Genomic DNA, 14,832 nt, shown 5'->3' on the forward strand with positions numbered 1-14,832 from the left:
GGTCTTGTCCAAGCACGGTGGTTGAGCAGTGGTTAAGTAAAACCTGCGAAAGTGTAGGCTACAATTGAGGAGGAATTGAGGGTGCATGAAGAAGAAAGAGAGTAGAGATGGGGGGGGTGAACACACACCCAGTTGGGTTAGTGGAAGTGACAGAGCGTCTATGATAGGGGATGTGAGAAGTCTCCAATATGAAGAGCGATTTCAACAGCCTGCCTGAAGAGAAGCACAGAGAACAGGAAAGAGCTACAGAGAATGAGTGAGGGAGATAGACTGAGGAGAAAACCTGAGGGAGGGAAAATAGGGAGAGGGGAGAGTAGTATTCGGTCCGAGACGAAGAAGCGCATGCTTCATTAAGTGAGGAAGTAATCCTGGCTAATTAAGGCTCTCCATGACAGCACTGTCAAGGATGACTGATCCTTCAAATGGCACCTCCCTCTCCTGACTGACAGCCAGCCTGCTCTCACTACTTTGAAGGTGAGAACTTTCTTACTTATTCCCACTGCTTTTTTTTCCCTTTGTCGCCTCTTATCCCCAATTCAAAGTGTTTTTCTTTGTTTTTGTATCTCATTATCATTTTGTAGGCAAGTGTATGTGAGTGTAAAGGAGGGAAAAGTGTGTGATGGCTTGTCTGTGTATTTGTGTGTCTGTATGTATGGTTTCTTGCGCTCAGTATGCGTGTGTGTGCGAGTGGGTGCATGTGTGTGTGTGTGTTTGTACATGTGTAGTAATTGCTGCAGTACCTGGGAAAAATACTGGAGGAAATCAGTGGATGGAAGGCGCAGCCCATTGATTGCTTGACTAATTAATCAGCTGCATTGGCTCCATGTGGATCCAGGTTTATTGAGTGGAGGCTTGGCACAGGGCCCTTTATGAGCCCATAATGATTCCTTAGCCCTATGAAGTCAGGGCCTCATCTGGCCTTTAGCAAAGCTGTGGTAACACTACACACTATAGAAGCTTAGAAAGCAACCATGCCTTAGCTAAATGTTCATCCTGTCCTTAAATGTAAGCTTTGATGTGATTGTAACATCAATGCATTGACCCAAGCAATATAACAGTGTTTGACTTGGATCATGTTTTTTGTGGAGCAGCATGTTTAGCTCTTATTTATAGGGCTCATTTTCACAGTGGGGTGCTTTCTCTACATGATCCATTGTGAGCACCAACTAGACACCCTACAACCACATGTATGCACTGACCTATGCCATTCACAGAGGAGCTATGTTGACAGTTAGTGTCCCCCTGCAGGAGAGCCCACATGAAACAGCAACCTGAGCTGAAACCAGAGAGAGCAGAGGCCATGGTATATGACCCAGACGCCCAGACAGGGTTGTACTGTCCTGCCTGACATCAATCCTTGCCTGCCCCCCCTGCCCAGCTCGGCACAGCCTAACTCAGCCCAAAACGGGGGACGACGACGACCCGCTCGTAAACATGCCTATAAAAGTCCTGTTTGTATTGCACCAGAAGGCAGCTCTGTCTCAACCCCCAGGAGCTCACGTGAGCGAGCACTCAGAGATGACCGACTATCTTGGGGCTATGGCAATCTGAGTGTCACAACAGGTGTCTCTGTGAGTATGTGTTGCACAACTTCTGTGGATAATGTACTCCATCATTGTTCTGGATTTTGTTTACGCCCAAGCATCTATGAATGACTAGTATGCAATTAAATATTTAAATGTCTAATGAAATATTTTAATTTTAATAATGTCTGTGTCTGTAATTGCATGTTTTTGTGTGTGTATGCATATTTATCTGTGAGTGCAAGCCTGTTGGTATGTGTATGAGTCCACTTTCCTCAGCTCCATGGGGATTTTTTAATGGGTGGCTGCATTAACACAGCCAGGCTCTAATAGCCTCCTTGAGTTTTTTTCCCTCAGAGCAACAGCAACTCATGAAATAGATGATTTAACAGCAAGAAGCCTCTCCATCACATGCAGAGTTGGTGATAAAAGCCAACTCAAGATGGAGAGACACTAAGCTACCAGTCTAAGGGATTAGGCATCAGTTTATCCATATCCTCCAACCATGGGTAAAATATATAATATATACAGTATATATAAAAACTATAGTTAGTAGTTGTTTGAACATGTCTGACGTACAGCACATGGTGGGTGGGGTTGACATCACTAGGACTGTATAGATACAGCAGAACAAGCTAAGTGTTTGTTTAGACCATATTGTACTCCATGGCCATATTGTATGTCTTGAAATATGAGTAAAACAAAAACATAAAGGTATACCTGTTGAACAACTTGCAAAATACTGTATCGTAATGGCTACATGGCAGTGTCGGAACTGCTGGCTGTGGGCTGTCATGCTGCTGCTGCTGAGATGGACAGCAGTGGCTTTCTCCCATTCAATCCCGTAAACCCCGTCCGTAAGCTCCCTGTTTCCCTCGGGTGGCTGGACTGGAGTTAAAGCACTAAGAACCAGGCAGTTAAAGTTTACAGTGTCGTAAAGAGGTCCTGCGCAGGCCAGCTCTCCAAAGAAAACGCTAAATACACAGAGATTACAGTGTATGGTCAGCGGGTTTGAACATGGAACTACAAAGATAATTTGCAGATTATAACTGTATTACATGTTATCAGCATCATTTTTTGAGACTGTGACAATGTCCTTGTGTACTTGCACAAGTGTGGGTGTGTCCACATGTATCTAATGCATTACTATATTAACACCACTTAGCATATGCTGACTGAGCTCGATTGTACAAGCATGTATGTTATAATCATCTAACTTTTTGCCCAAATTATTATCATTATGCCTAGTCCCCAGTGAACATTTGATTATAATGATGCCTGTGACTAACACTGCAGAAATGTAAAATAAGCTTAACTTAGAGAACACAGGACCACATGAGGCTTTTGTGGCTTTACATCCCCTAATTTCCACTTTGCAGCTCCCAAGTGAGGTCTTGTGTGTGTGCATGAGAGGGAGAGATAGGAGAGAGAGAGAGAGAGAGAGAGAGAGAGAGAGAGAGAGAGTATGATTGTGTTTTAGAGTCAGTGAGCACATAGGGCCATTTTTAACTGCAGTCACAAGACGCCAGTATAGGGTTAGAACAGAGATGAGCTCCTGCTCTCAGAATAGTCCCTGTGAGGCCATGAGGCCCCTGCCACTGACCCTGGCCCGCATTCCAGTTGGCAGACACACAGTTGTTGGGTCAGACATGGTTCCTGTGCTGGCGAGGGACAAGATGACATGGAGGGGGGAGTGTGATGCAATATGGCCCATTTTACCGCTGTCAACTGCACTCCATTTGGCACTCTCCTATAAGGGGAAAGAAAAAAGGTAGTAGTGTAGTGTGTGATTTCTCTGTTTTGTTTTCCACTGTATCCGAGTAAACTTTTCTGCCTCAGTCAAGTAGCATGGTTCCCTAAAACATACATCACTGCCTTTTTAATGCCGCAACCCCCTACCTCCTTACACTCTACCCCCTGATGCTTGACCATAAAAATATCTCTATTGCTTGCATGATGCATGCCTGGAATAGCTTCCATTGGGAATAAAAAGACCTAAATACAGAAGGACAATTTCGAGTGGAGGACAGAGGGGTCGAGTGAAGGTGAAGGGGTACAGTGACAGTACAGAAAGGGTATTTCAGCCAACCTTACACAGCTGACTGTATTGTATTATGTCAGGGAATAGTAGACTGGTGTGCAAAAGAGTTGACGCACAATAGGTGCCCTTGACAGTGAATGTAGTATTTCAATCAAATCAAAAAGAGTGACAGAGAGTGAGAGAAAAGGAAGAGAAACCCTGGAAGTTACCTCATTCTAACAGATAAGGGGGGCCGGTCAAAGTGTGCAGACAGATTAAATCTGAGTGCTGCAACATCACTGATTAAGTTTACTCACAACCACAAATCAGTAGAGAATCGGCGAAACTGAGTTTTTTCAGGTATTGCATTTATTTTATGTTGAATGTTTGATCTGTTTCATCAACACTGTGCTTCATATTCATGCAATTACAAACAGTTACACCTGCTAGCAGCCCAGTACAACCACAGCACTCTTCTGTCAGCCAGATGGAAGTCAGAACCTTGCTCAGGGGTGTTGTGGCAGTGGTTGTTGCTTTCTCCACCCACAGTTTTCCAGCCAGTCTGGCAATTCCAACCATCAACACTTCAGTCACAAGCCAGCTTCTCTGACCTCTGGGCTACCGCCGCCTCTGAGCACAAGTGTTACACTCAGTTTGGAGACTAGCTGTGTATATGGAGATTGAGCACTGATCTGTGTCTCCCCAGTGGGAATGAGTATATGGAGTGGTATGGAAGAGTTGTATGGACTCTGTCTTTTATTTTCAACACCCTACTCCCAGGTGGTGACAGCCCAGTGCTAAGTGCGGTAATAGCCAATTGATTTTGTTCTCTTTTTTTGTTGGTGGCTAGACATAAATCAAAGTGTCTGTCAGGACCTTAATGTAGTTGGGAAGGTGTGTGTGTGTATGTGTGTGTGTAATGGGGGTAGTAAGGGTTCTGTTTGGACTGGGAGAATGTCAACAATTAATCCAGCCTCTGATCTGTAGGCCACCGCTTTCCTGACCCTCAGTCACAATCCAATTGTGACGGCAGCTACATGTTCGGTCTAAAATCAACACAGAGAATCTTTTTGCTAGTTCCACTGGATTTCTTACAGCATCTTATATCATCACTTTATGTTATTTGGTTTAAAATCTAAATATACAGAACAATATTTCTATTCAATTTTAATAGGCTTATGATGATCATTCAGTTTGTGTCTTTAGATTTTAAATTGACTTTTTATAGCCTGTCTTGCTTTTCCTGCACATCGTAAAAAGGGCTTTAATTATGTAAAATCTTGCATTTATTTCACAGAAAATATTTTCTAAGAAGCTCCAAATCCCCAGTCCCCCTCCCTCAAGAATCCAAGACACAAGGAAAGAGGTGGAATCATAAAGAACACAGATGTGAGCAACACTGGAACCATGTTAATCCTTTTAATTCAATTATGGTAAATAGGGACAGAGCTTCCTTCTAAACAAAACACAGTATGCAGGAGTTCAGCAGGCAGTAGCCTCTGATGTAGGCAGGCTACCCAGTGGGAGGCCTGGTGGTCTCCTGGGATACCTCTCAGCTCCCGAGCCCCTACTGGGGCTCTCCCCGCAAAGGCTCTCCCTGGCTCAGCACTGGCCTGCAGAATAGGGTGGCAGGGCTGGATAATATGCCTGAGACAATAGGCTTTGAACCACACACACAGTGTGCCTATGTGGCCAGCTGTGGTCATTCCTAAACAGACCTAGTAGGGAGGTGGAGGATAAGGGAGAGGAGAGGGTTGGATGGCGTGCAATGTGTCAGGATTGAGTATTAAATAGTGATCTGCCAAAGTGCTTTGGGGCCTGGCTATCTCGTTCCTCCTGAAATGGTTCTGTGCAGCAGTAACCTGCTAACGCAGGCCAGACTGACACCAGCACCTCCTCCACTATGAAAGAGAGTGTCTGTTCCCCGGGATGAACACAGGACGGAGAGGGGGAGCATAGGGGGCTGAGAAAGGGAGTATGTTTTTGAAACAGTTAGACAATCTGTTTGGATTAGGCCCACTGCCGAAGAGACATGGAAATGATGGGCAGCCGGGATGAGGGGAGGAGAGGAAGGGGGGAGACAGATGGAGAGGAAAGGTGGTGGTGGAGGGGTTGAGTAGAGGCAAGGGGGGAGGTGAGGAGTGGGGTTGGAGACTGGAATCTCAGGATCTAAGGCTCTTTTGGTTGATGGTTCCCAGATGTTGTGGGCCCCCCTCACCCCTCCTTCCCCTCAGTGTTTCTCTGCTATGGTGAATACACAGGAGCCCAGTTAGCCATGCGGGACAGATGGGTCAGTGGCTGTGTGGAGATGGGCCTCCTGCGGAACAGGGGAAATGGGAGTCGAGAGGCATCCTCTCCTCCCAATAGCCACAGGCCAGAGGGGGCAGACCTGGTTTTCTTATCCTCTCTCCACCCAGGGAATCTCAGAGGGCGAGAGATGTGTGTGAGAGTGTGCAAATGTGAGTATTGTGTGCCTATGAATACATGCATGTACCTGTATGCATATGCAGGTATGCACATTCTCACACATGCATATTTTTGTGCAATGACCACAAACTGCTGCAACAGCTTGGAGTGACTGAATAATAGTAACAATATGGTAGCAAACCATGCATAATTGTATGAAGTTGTCTGTAGTGTGTATTTCTACCGAACACTGCAGTGTCTACATTGCAGACTGCAGAATGCAGGTGCCTGGTCACACTGTAGCCAGTGCTGAAATTCTGACGCTGCTAGATTTACAGCCTCTGGCTACAGCAGGCCATGTTTCAGGATGACGGCTTGTTGTCATCCACCTCTCTGCTAAAACGCTTACACTCCTCAGCTCTGCTCCACACTGCCTCTACTGCCTCAGTCCTCCACAGCAGCAGAAAGTGATGTGGCTGTATATTCGCAAGTTGTTGACTGGCCACTGAAGCACACATTTGTCAACATATTAAAAGGTGTCAACACTTGAACAACCGCCCATCAGCCCACCCACCTTAGTTCACTGCCACCCATCATCATCATCCTTCCACCTTTATTAAGTTAAGAATTACAGGAAGGGGAACCCATTAGCATAGGTGGTAGAATTACTTTTTGTGGTTTGTGGTTAACTTTTAATGAGTTTGGATAATATAATCACTTTTTACTGTTCACAATTGTTCTTTTGAGAGGAATAAGTCATGTACCATATGGATGCATCTACAGTAACAGTAGTTTTCCTTGCATCTGCTCAGCTCAGAGGTATACTGTGTGGTGAGCTGGATTCATCCAAATGTTCTTATCCCAACTTTGTGAGTCAAAGCTGGGTGGCTCAGAAACAGTAAGCCCTCTCGTTTAAGAGGGCTTGAGAAGGCTGTTGTTTCACTTAAATGTGAAGTGATGTCCAAGTGTTCACACGTATGCTCGTTTCTAGTCTGAGGAGTTTCTATATCCTTCTGAGTGCTTTTAAAACCAGAACCACACAAAGGGAATATTTCACAGAAGCCCTCACTTAATTTGTGGTCATGGTTGCCAGATATGGAGAGAAACATTCTATCTCCCTAGAGAGGGGTGGATATCCTCCTCTGGATGGGGTGGGGGAGGGTATTTTTGGATAATCTCATGGCTATTACAGGGGACCTGGGGATGGGAATATTCTTATATATATGTGTGTGTGTTATATGAAGGAGAGGAGAGCCGCAACGATCAGGATTCCACAGCTGGCTCATGTCACTCCTTTGACCCTTTCCCCCACGTATCCCCCACAAACTAAAAAGTCTAGACTGCGCTCTTCATCTCGCCACTTCACAGAGACAGACAAAAAGGCACATGGAGAGATAGACAAGATAAACGTAACTTTCTCTTTCCCTTAAGGACTCAGTTCAAGAGACTGCTCTTCATGGCAAGACATGGTGTCTATTAAGCCCATTAATAAATAAAGAAAGGCAATAGCGCCACCAAAGAAATAGATATCACACTATTACTTATTTAACTGCTTTAGTGAATTATTTATTGTTTATTCCAAATTATCTTTTTTTCGGGTGTACATTTTCAGATTGGGTATCCCATGTGAGCGCTACCAGCGGCAGATGATTTGGACAGCCAAATTCAACTTGGATGGGTTTGTGAGTGGGAATGCGCGGCTGCTGGTGCTACTACTGCAGGGGGTTGGGGAAAAGATCATTGATGATCATGTTACTGACATCAAAGAATAAGTATACCAAAGTCAACAGCCAAGCAGTATTAAACACCCACTGAAAGACAGACACAGACACATACTCACTCTTTTCCTCTCTCTCACACTCTCTATGTCTTCCTTGCTCTGTTCTTGAAACACTCAGGGTCCGTGGAGAGAGATAAATTATGGGCCTAGTGGCTTTTTGAAGTCTGCTCGCCATCAACACCAATAAATGCCAAGCATGGCCCGCCTCCCTGCTCCTAAATTAAGTACTTATTACCTCTGGTGTGACTTGGCCATGTGGACCATAGTAACACCGCGCCTGGGCAGGGCTGAAGGCCTGGGGTCGGCAATGAAGAGAAGCAGTGGGAACAAGTGGAGCATATGTCCGCTAATGAAATAAAGACTGCGGCTATATACAAGCTGAATGATTTACACTGATGCATAGTGACCTCTGAGAATTCATGAGTCAAACCTTGTGCGTGACTTCTTCACTACCTGGCACACATGTCCTAATGGATACTAATCATTCAGATCTTCCATGGTGTGTTGTTTGTGAGAGTTTATAATTTCCATACCTCTTAGCTTGCGGCACACACTTCAAATTAATCATCATCACTAAAATATTCCCATCAAACTGATAATTGAAACCACACAAAAGGCCTTCAGTTAGTTGGATGATGTAAGAAAATGCTTTGATTTGAGGTCTGTGTCAGTTATGCAAGATCGGTTTCTGTAGAACTATAAACTAATAACAGTAGCTGGCACTTTTATCAAATTAAATGCCACAGTACTAAGAACAAAAAAAACCCAGCAGCTTAAAACAAAAGGAGTGCCAAAGCACACTGGAGAGAGGAGAGTGAAGTTGAGGGAGAGCAGGCAGCTCATTCTCTCGGAGCACCCTTTAAAGTAGTGCCAAGGCACTTTCTGATGCCATTGCACTGCATCTGCCTCTAGGGAGAGATGAGGTGCCGAGCCCACACCTCTCCTCTCCTTTTCTCTGCTCTCATTGCCTGACACACGCCTGTCTGGCGGCTGCAGCAGGGAGATTGTATAATCCAAGTTTGTAAAACAGTCTTTTACGGCATTGTAAAGATTTACTATTGGAGTAAATAACGGTAGGAGAACAGGGCTTTTAAATGGAACCGAATCAATATGTCAGAGAAGGCTGCAGTAGAGGACAGGGCTGTGTCTGACGCCACACACAGGTGGACGGGACAGATCAGGGAGGGGGAACTCTCAACATCTTACTACACAAGATCAGGCGCAGGGAAAGTTAAACAGGACACTGTGGGTTATAGAACATAGAAGAAGTCCAACTTGGCACAATATGTAACATTATCAAAGATGAATAATATCCATACACACATGCATGCACACTAAGACATACTGGTGTAAATTCAACACTTTGCTCCCTCACATGCACACACATGCACTGGTGTACAGAGAAATGCAGACATGCAATAAATTTCAAACCCTGTGTAAGCAGCGTTGGCTCTCACACACACACACACACACACACACACACACACACACACACACAGCCCCTATAGACACTCACACATTCACACAAAGACACCCCGGCCTCATGAGCAATAAATCGCACAGCCCATCTAACAAGTTCATTTCCGGAGGCCAGAGAGGATGGGTCCTCTGACTTTGGAGTCAGCAGCCTTGTGAGGATCAATGGCAAGAGACGGAGAGCGAGGGGCAAGGAATCGAGCTGAGATACAAAAATCAATCAGCAATTTAATCGCTTCAGGGGGGGAAGACAGAAAAAAAGAGGACAGGGGAGAATTCCACCGCTTTTTTACTTAAAAAAGCAACACTTTGATTTAACCCTTTGACATACGGTATACATCTCACAGTTTTATTAAAGCTTTTCACTATGACAGGAGAGGATCCAATGGGAGCAGATCTATTTTCAGACTCAAGACCACAGAACTACTGTTTCTTTCCACAGTCTTAGATAAGGCTTGGTTAATGTGTCAGAATAGAGTAAAGCATAAATGTGAAATTCCATTGTAGAGCTTTAGCTTTTAACTGTGTGGATGCTTTTGTCAAAGCTTGCACGCAGTCATTATGTGCAATCTGTAAGTGTCTGACTGAAAGATGCAGATAAATAAATACCTTATTCATCTAGCTGGAGCTGTGAGGTCAGAGGTGAGCTGTTTGGGAGGAGTTTTAGGGCATTTCACTGTTGATGGTGAAAGTGCTTGATGGAGAAAAATTTCTGTGGAGGAAGAGGTTGATTTGGGGCTGGGTGTTGAGAAGGAACTCCTTTAGGTCAATGTCCAAGGCTTGGAATTGACACTATTGAACGAGCAAGCTTTAGACTAAAAAAATGAGTGACAGCCTCTGGCTGCAGAATCGAAGATATGGATCCTCTGAGGAGAAAAAAAGCAAGCTGGAAAAAGGAAAACATAGAACCACTCCTCAAATCAGCTTGGCTAGAGGAAGAGACTTAATAGAAAGGGAGTGAGTTAAGTGAAAAATGTTGCTGTCTTTCTCTGAATGCCTGCGTGTTTGAGTGTGTATATTTAGCATCTGTGTGTGTCTGTGTGTTTCCATATATTTTTTCATTTAAGTATTCAAGTATCAATACATTATATAGTATAAAGTGTATTTGTCTTAACTTGGAAAGTTTAATTTCTTTGTATATAATGTTAAAGGCTGTTTTTGTGTATTTGCACAAGTCAGTGATTGTGTGCCCAAGTGACTGTTGGTTACATACATGAGTGTACTCGTGTGTATTTATGCGTGCCCACATGCACATATATATTTGTGTGTGTGTGTGTGTGTGTGTGTGTGTGTGTGTGTGTGTGCTAGATTGGTGGGGCGTAACAAGCTGATTCCTCCAGAACTCACAAGCATTGCTGAAACTTAGCAACAGGAGCCAGGGGCCTCTGTCCCCAGAGAGGCTGGCTGCCGAGACACATTCATTACCAGCCCAGAATCTTGGGCTGGATTAAAAATTCATGCTGTTTACACCAACAAAAGGCCCCCCGTTAAAGAATATGAGCCCTTCTGAACAATGACTCCACCAAACCGTGAGCAGATCGCTGACATCTCAAAGGAGACCAGTGGTTGTGTACGAGTGTGTGTTTGAATTTGTGTGCTGCTAACAGCCAGTGTTGTGCTTTCTCAGTGTATGTACACACCATCATAGGCAATGATGATATAAATAATGATACTGTTTACTGCAGCAGGGAGTGAAAATAGCTTTAGGGCACTTGAATAAGGACACGTTTCCCTCAAAGTCTTGTGCCTTGACATGCTGTTTACACCAATAATAAAGGAGCATGTATTCTCAATGTGCTGCACATGTGTCTGTAGGTGCCAGTGCGCTTTCCTTGGAATGAGCTGGATTTTGTGATGAGTGTGTGACCCTGTCTCTGCTCGGCTCATTGACAAACGCCTGTGTGCTGTGCTGTCGGCTGATTTGTTGGCAAAGGGACTGCGCTTATGAGCTCTATTCAGTGTTAATTAGCACACTCCACAGCGATCATTATATCAGGTTCCTGTGGTGACATCTGATTGCATTGTCCCTGTGGGGGGGGTGAAACTTTACCGATGGGGGAGCACCACACACATGCAGTACACACAAAAATTTCTCTCACAAGACCACACATGCAAGTGCATAAATAAGGAGGCACAGAAATCCAGCACATGCATATAAAAACATACTGTACCACATGAGTGCACTCAAAAATACAATGTCAAGATGCCCTGATGTGAAATACATAAGGATATAAAAGGGAAAAGCACAGGGGTGCATAGGCAGGCGCTCACATGAACAGCTACCCCCCATTCCATTAATGCCACACCCAACAGGTGCAAGGTCAGACCACTACGCCAATAATAGATGCTCCTCGTCATTCTTAGAAATAGTTCTCTCAGCCACTAAATGTTTCAGTAAGGTTGTGTGCTGTTTGTCTTACCGTGACGTGGATGAGGTGAGAGGCCATGTGTGCACAGGTCAGGGAGATCTCCTCTGTGTGTACCCAGCCATGACCTTTGTCCTGTCTTCTCTATCAGAGACCTGAAAACAGCGGAAGGGCTGAGAGCACATGCTTGAACTACCCTGGCCTGCCAGGCTGCTGTTTTCTGTTATTTCTGCTTGTATGTAGGTTGTGCTAAAAAATAAGTTAACACGCTAAAATAGGCTACAGTAGCAGCACATACTCAGGGCATTTCTTTTTTGACCATATATAAAAACTGTGGCATTCAAATGCTAACATTTTAAAAGTTTAGTCACTGCAACTCTCTGTTGGGACAGGAGTTCATACAGTTCATAAGATGATGTTATTTTATCAGAACACTGTGTCCTAACAACTCATGGCTATTCCTGAGGGGGGGCAATGGCTCCTGAGCCCAGTGACATTGCATGATGAGGAGGATCGGGGGCGACTGTCACAACCAAACCACCGTCAGACGCGTCATGTGCAGGGCACCTGTTTTTTTTTTTTCTGTAGGCTGCTCTCCTGGGGGCCTGGTTCAGGTTTCAGCATGATTTTCCAGAGTTCAACAACTGCCATCTCCCAGCCCTGGCATCCCACTGTAACACTCACTGACTGACAGGATGCTACCTTTGACTGTCATGTGCTCTACAGCACTGAGCCTTTCTCATCATGGGGCTGTCATCAAGGTAGCACATCTACTGGAATAGCGGTCCACTTGGTATGAGTGTGTGTGTGTGTGAGAGACTGTATGTTTATGTGTGTGGAGCACGCAAGCATTCATTATTTGTTGTTGTTTTTTTATATGTGCAGGCGGTATAAGCAAGCATTCATTATTTGTTGTTGTTTTTTATATGTGCAGGCAGTATAAGCAGCATGAATTTATTCCTTACAGTTCAGCAGGCAGTATGCGACACTTCATGTGTTTAGATTCTCTAGAAATAGACAGTGACATTGCAGTTAGTTCTTGTTAATTTATAATTTTGATTAAAAATTCAATATTAATACAAGTATTAAAGTACAAACAAAGTTTACTGCAACCTTAAAAAACCCATTGTTTTGAATTACCTCATCTGAACATGTTGCTTACAAGGAATGAGTCTCTGTTAGACATGGGCCTCAGGCAAGTGAAGAATTCATTCAAGTCCTTGAAATTCACTACATTCGTGAACACTTAATTGACGCCCTTGGTTGGTGTTACAGTAAATGAGAGAAAATAGTGTAATGTAGCACAAATTCATTTTACAAAGTAATGTGGGTTTGTGCTAATCCATTTATGGTGGAAGAGTGGCCTGAAGAAAACCTTTAGTTAAACTTGTCTGTAGTCACTCTTGGCCACTTGATGCAGTGTTCTGAGTTCACGGTGTGGACATGGTTCCTCTCTCATCAGATGTAAAACTAAAGGTTCCCCTGGCAGCAGCACCCTGACTGCTCATCCTCATTCAAAGCCTCAGTCTTCAAGAGGCGCAAGAGAGGCCACTTGATAGTAGCGACTGAATAAAACCAGAGGAATACGATCCTGATGCTAAGCAGGTAAATGCAAAAGAATGAGCTGGCCTCTTTGTCACCTAGAAAAGAGCAAGTGGCTTTTGTATTTGTGAATGAAGCTGAGATCATTCCATGAATACTCTCCTCGCTTGCCTCTCTGTGGGACTGAAATGCCAACTATCTCTCCATTCCACCTCTCATTGCTCTCAGCCCTTTGCTGTCGCTCCCTAAATGCAAGGCCCTAACTTACACAACTTGAGAGACAGAGAGACAACGCACAATTTTACACTCACAGGCACACAAACAAATAAGGCAATATTGATTGGAGCCACGGTTGCATTCACACTGATGCTCCTCTCAATACATCAGTCATGCTCTTGCAGCTCGCCCTGCTGCAGCCCTGCAGTTTAACACTGCTAGCCTGCTCCAAAGGACACATTCAATCCACCTGACACCTATAATAGCCCCACTAACCTCATGTATATGCATGCTATGCTCCTTAGTGCATGAACAAGCTCTGAAAGTGCGATTGCTTACCTAAATGATGGAAATTCTAGTTCTAATATCACAATAACAAAACTCTATTGATCTCTGTAGGGACATTGTTTCTTCCCTTGCTGGGTTAAAGCATGGGCTCAGTTACAGAACAGAAACCCCCAAAGTCGGTAATGTTTCAGTGTGTCACAGTCTCAGCCAAGTAAATGATAGAAGACACTTAAATTAAATTGGCAGTTTGGCAAGAATGTTCATTTGTATAAGATATGTATAAGATATCATCTTATAACATCTTCTGATCACTTCACTTTTTATTTACAAGTGGTGTTATTCAGTTTTTTGGAAATGTGTTTGTATTGTCACATTAAGGGCACATGAAATAAATTCGAATAAGCCTCAATAGTCACACTTACTTGTCATCCAAAAGACACATTTTCAGTCTCAAAGTGTGGGAGTGGGAGTTGCAACAGTCCTGATTCACACCGCCACTAACCCACAGATTGGCTGATGCCTTTGAGAGAGTGAAAGCTGAATCATAATGTAACTCTTTCTACTGCAAAAGGGCCAGGAGCATCCTTCCTCTGCCTTTTCCTGAGGGTGGAGTAAGTTGATTTAGAGAATGTCAACCAGAAATGGCGTTTCTCTCTCTCTCACACACACACACACACACACACACACACACACACACACACACACACACACACACACACACACACACACACACACACAGACACACACACACACACACACACACACACACACATACCACTTGCTTTATGCTTTTACAAATCTGCAGTGATACGCTTGCACACATCTGAGAGAGTACATGCTTCTGAGAGAGACAGATGCATGTGTGCAAACATGTGCATGATACAAGCAGGAAAAAAGTGATGTGCAATTTCTGTTTGACCTTTTGCAGATCAAATTCCCCTTAGCCCTGCTGTTGTCTGTCCATCTTGAGACTGTTTCTTGCACATAGAGAACTATAGGACATATCCGACCTCTAATCCTTATAATATTTCTCTCATTAGTTCCTAGGTTTCTTTCGCATGTGTATTTCTACACGGATGCTCACATGTATATGTAGATATATAAGCATGCATGTAAATGTCACTCTTGTGTAAACTAACACAAACACATGATTAAGAATTTGAACATTAAGTCAGACATTCACACATTGTGGGTATAACCACAGAAAACATACTA

General features: G+C 44.0%; 1 long non-coding RNA gene across 1 annotated transcript in view; it reads left to right on the forward strand.

Moving 5' to 3' along the window:
- The first annotated feature begins 241 nt into the window (after positions 1–241).
- Positions 242–14,832, forward strand: part of LOC122876661 — a 55,986-nt gene continuing 41,395 nt past the window's right edge. The window contains exons 1-2 of the long non-coding RNA XR_006378105.1: positions 242–474; positions 1,249–1,571. This is a non-coding gene — a long non-coding RNA (uncharacterized LOC122876661). The remainder of the gene's footprint in view (positions 475–1,248; positions 1,572–14,832) is intronic.

The sequence above is a fragment of the Siniperca chuatsi genome, linkage group LG5, assembly GCF_020085105.1.
Source record: "Siniperca chuatsi isolate FFG_IHB_CAS linkage group LG5, ASM2008510v1, whole genome shotgun sequence".
NCBI lineage: Eukaryota > Metazoa > Chordata > Actinopteri > Centrarchiformes > Sinipercidae > Siniperca > Siniperca chuatsi.